General features: G+C 32.1%; 1 pseudogene; it reads left to right on the plus strand.

Moving 5' to 3' along the window:
• The first annotated feature begins 3779 nt into the window (after positions 1-3779).
• Positions 3780-4513, plus strand: LOC110690558 (annotated as a pseudogene).
• The last annotated feature ends 463 nt before the right edge of the window (positions 4514-4976 follow it).

The following is a 4976-nucleotide window of genomic DNA, read 5'->3' on the forward strand; positions in this document are numbered from 1 at the left end:
GTATTCTCATTAATCAATATATATAGGTGTGTACAACCCTAATTATGAGAAACCTAATTACACAAGATATATGTTACAACAACAATAAAGATTTATGTCATTTGTATTGTAGAAAATGTGTAAAAATTATAACCAAAGATTATATCATTCCATATATTGCTGATAAAAAATTTTAAATTAAATCTTCAAATACATATAAATTCAATACATAAAATGACAATTTTAATTTTTCAGCAAAATTTACTATTATCGGTCACCTTATAGAAAGATTAAATCAAATATGATGATTTAATAATAGATATCATTTTTAACAAAATATATTACATGTTGGATCACATAGTGAAATACATACACTAAAAAGAATGTTGTAAAAGATGCATATGAAACTTTGCAATGCAAATATATAAGTAATGTTTTATTTTTATATTTATTTGACCATATAATTTGTACTTATTACTTATAAACATTACTGAATCATTAAAAAAATTAAAAATTAACTTATGTAACAATCAAGATAATTTAATGGAAAATTTAAATTTTAACACCACAAAAAAACGAAAAAAAATGGATTTTAACACTACAACAACAAAAAAAAAAATCCACCTTTTATTTTAACACCACTAAAAGTTTAAAATTTGTTTTTTACCATCACTTAACTACTTCATGGATGAAATCCGTTAATGGGCTCCACATTGCTTACGTGTCAGCATATTATTGACAAAAAAATAATTAAAAAAACCCTAAATTAGCCCAGGTCCCACCGCCAGCTAGGCAGCACCGATCACTTCCCCACCCAATCAAACACCCCTACTCCCTGCCAAAGCCACCAGATTCTCTACCCCTCCTTTTCCACCTCTCTAAAACCAGCAACCTTGCCAAACAACCACAAAAAACGGGTGGTTGTTTTTTCGAACCACTCAAACCACCACCAAAAACAGGTTTTAAGGGCCAAAAAAGACCAATGTATGGTCGAGACGACCACTTAGGGTCACTTTCGACCGTTAGTTGCCGTAAGTGGTGGTCGATTTTGGGTGGTTTGAAAAACGACACGCCCATTTTAAGCGGTCATTAGGAGGTTTATTCGATTTTGGGTAGGGGTAAAGGGAGGAGACGGAGTTTGCGGCGGCTGGGCTAGAAACGGTGGTGTTTGGGGTGGGGTAATGGCGACGCTGCCCTGTTTGTGGTGGGGATGGGGTTGCTCGGAAATTTAGGGTTTTTTTTTTTTTAATTTTTTTAAAACTAATAATATGACGACATGTGGCACAATGGACCTCACTTAACAGATTTTTGGACGATGGTAAACTCAATTTTCTTAAAAAAATTTGTGGTGTTAAAATAAAAGTTTTTTTTTTTAGAAAATCCATTTTTCCGTTTTTTATGGTGTTAAAATTCAAATTTTCTTAATATAATTTATTTAGCACTTTATTAATAAAATTTAAAGAAATTTATTTTTTTCTATCAGGGTTTGTCATACAAAATTGAGTACAAATCGACAAAATTTATTTTATTTAAACCTTTTATTGTTGTATAACGTTTATAATATATTCCCTATTTTGTACTCAAATTTTTATGCATATTTTACATAAATAAAGCTTAATGTTATATTTTTTTTATTTTAGGATTAAGATAACAAAAAATAATAATTCAGTAATAATCGTGCATGTTACTGGTCCTAAGCTACTTATTGACATAAAATAATAACAATTCGGGCAAAAGCTGGTGTAGTGATCATGTAATTAGAAGAGAGGGAGTAACTAACATTTAAAATTTTCTAGTTTTATTCGTTGGAGCTTGGAGCCTCTTATAAATATCATTTTACAAGCTCCTACTTTTCCAAAATACTTCAAACAATTTAACAACCAAAGCTCAAAAAATCTTTAGAAAATGAGTACCTTTCTCCAACCAGCAATTGCAATAACCGCTCTTCTTTTGCTCCAACTCTTTCCTCCTCCAACCATGGCTGCCTGGTTTGCTTATATCACGGACGAGGATGGTGAACCAATGCTAAATGGCGGAACATATTACATCATCGCCACCAATGGTGGAGGCCTCGCCGTGGCACAAAAACCACAAACCTTGGCGTGCCCTCTCTTTATAGCCCAAGAGAAAGATGGTTCATCTATTGGCCACCCTTTCAAAATCACTTCTCCAATAAGCTCAAAGTACCTTCCGTTTGGTCCAACTGAATTCTATGTTGTTGACGACACTACCACCTGCACGAAGCCACTAGCGTGGCGATTAACCACGGATAATGCAACCGGCCAAATCTATGTGGCTGCGGGTACTACTGAGTCGCTCGGGCCTAGTCCATTCAGTATAACATTACCATTCAGCGATGTCCAACCAAATGAATATGAGATATTCCATTGTGACAACGTCATATGCAAACTTGCTGGAATCTTTGAGAATGGACTTTTGGGCATGAATACTGATTTTAATCTTAAATTTACCTTTCGTTTCAGAAAAGCTTTAACACAAACTTCACAGATTATGTAATGTTTGATTTAATATGGCCAATGTTTGATGTTCCATGCTATGTATGTAATGTGCACAAATTCGTCGGTTGATTAATAATAAAACTCAAGTGTTGCTCTTATTACATTCTTGTGTTAAATCATTTTTATATCATATGTGTAACACACCAATGCTCAAAATATATTAATCCCTTTGTTTGATTATGTTACTCGCTTCTGCATTATTAATTGTCACAGATGCACCCTTTTGACCATTAGTTTAATATTTTTCAAAATTACAACTTTTTTAGCTAAATTTATCAATTGTTTTACATTGAAATGGTGACAAGTTGCAACCAAAATTTTTAAAATTTATGGTCTTTTACAACATTGTTTTAAAGGTGGTTATATGCAAAAAAAAAACGAGATTTATTTAAAGGTGGTTTTATTGCAAAATTTACTTTTTATAATTAATTTTTTGAAAAAATGATTTAAAAAAAAATACATTTCTTTAGTTTTTTTTTTAGACAAATCATATCTTAAGTTTGAGAAGCAAATATAAAAAAATAATAAAAAAAAATAACTAGGTCAATGGAATTAAGTATAGTGATTGATAGTCATTTTAAGGATGACTGCCATTTAAAAAAAATGTGTTTGATTAACAGTTAGCATTTTAATTTTTGTTAATTTTAATAAACAAGGGATAGCTTGATAATTTAATTCTCATGTTTATGATATTGAACCCCCGTGATTTTATACTTTAGTTACTAGTAATTTATAGGTGTCAATGAAATTTTTATTGAACATCTGGAATGGACGTGGTGCACTTGGAAAGAACATTTGCATATTTAAAAATATATTATAGCCATTTATAAAAAACGCGAGCATAATATGTTCTTTGAGTTTTGAACTATATGTTCTTTACATTATACGATATTTTCTTTAATGTACGTGCATGAAAAAAAATGTTAAATTCAACCACCTATGTAACCATGATAAAAACTTTATCATGTTCTTTAATATATATCATGTTCTTTCAATAAAAACTTTATGTTCTTTGAAATATTATGTTCTTTGTCAAACACAAACATATATTTTTGTCATAACACAGGTATGTTCTTTTTCAAATACAAGTATATTCTTTTTCAAATAGTAGTATGTTTTTTATTTTCATATGTATGTTCTTTCTGTCTTTTTTAGTTTTACCGAGTACACCAAACGCATGGTGCACCTGGGTGCACAGATCAAAACACTAGTTGGTTTTACTTAGCATTTTTTATAAATAAGCTCTAGAGTACTAGTGCTTTTCTTCACAAACTTCTAAAGTAAAAAACGAACAAAACCCAAAAAAATGGCTAATCTTTATTCCCAACTTTCAACCACAATCCTCCTAATTTTTCTCTCTTTCCATCGTTACATCAACCACAGCCGCAACGACGTAGACTCCCTTGTTCTAGATGTAGAAGGGAACCCACTCGAAGTAGGCTCATTTTATTACGTCCGTACAGAACTTTCAAAAAGTCAGAATAGGAGGTGGCATAGTCGCGGCATCCAAACCAAACCAGCCCGAATGCCCTCAATACGTAGCCCAATTAGCCGAAGGCTGGTACGGCGAATCCCCAATTACATTCCTACCATCAGACCCATCACAAAAACACATCCACATTTCCTCTGACCTTAACATAATGTTCAATACCTCCTCTAGCGTCTGCTCGCAAGGGGCATGGCAACTTACCCCCGACGCCAACTCCGGTGAAATCCACTTGTCTACCGGAGGTGGTATTGGAAACCCGAGCCCTCAGACGCAGCTAATTGGTTCAAGATAGAGAAAAGTATTGCTAGTTCGGAGTTTTACCAGCTCGAATATTGTCCGTCTAGTAGTACAATCAATGGGTTTGCAGCTAAGAAAGATATCGTATGTGGCGTTATTGACGCTACTTCGGGCACAGATGACTACCGTTTGTTGTGGTTAGGTCTAGTTCCAAAGAAGGGCAGACTTCTTCCACATTCTAAGTTCATTAAAGTTTAAGTGTTGCTACGCAATGTACTTAAGCATATAGATTGTTAAGAAGGTTTGTATGAAGAACAATAATGTATGATGTTGATCTTATCAATAAAAGAATTTCATCTTGGAAATTTCTCTTCATTTGATTACTTAATTATGAATGTATTTTTGTAGTATTAGAGAAGCTTAATAATGAGAGGACATTGATATAAGAAAAATTAATGATAAAATGTACTTCGTATTTCGTAGTATTTTATTAAAAAATAAAGTATAATACTTTAAAAAAAAAATAGTCACATTGAGAAATATGTCACTTTCAATATAAAAGGAGTTAAATAGATTAGTGCAAATAAAATATTGGCTAAAAATTGATATGAATGGTACTTTGTACACATAAATTTAACAATGTTATTCAACATAAAATGATATAAATTAGACGTCGTACACATAACATTATTGGCCTCATATATTTTTGAGCTTTTATTGTGGATATGTAGTGGTCCAAAGACAACAATTAG

The sequence above is a fragment of the Chenopodium quinoa genome, unplaced genomic scaffold (assembly GCF_001683475.1).
Source record: "Chenopodium quinoa cultivar QQ74 unplaced genomic scaffold, ASM168347v1, whole genome shotgun sequence".
In the NCBI taxonomy this organism is placed as follows: Eukaryota; Viridiplantae; Streptophyta; class Magnoliopsida; order Caryophyllales; family Amaranthaceae; genus Chenopodium; species Chenopodium quinoa.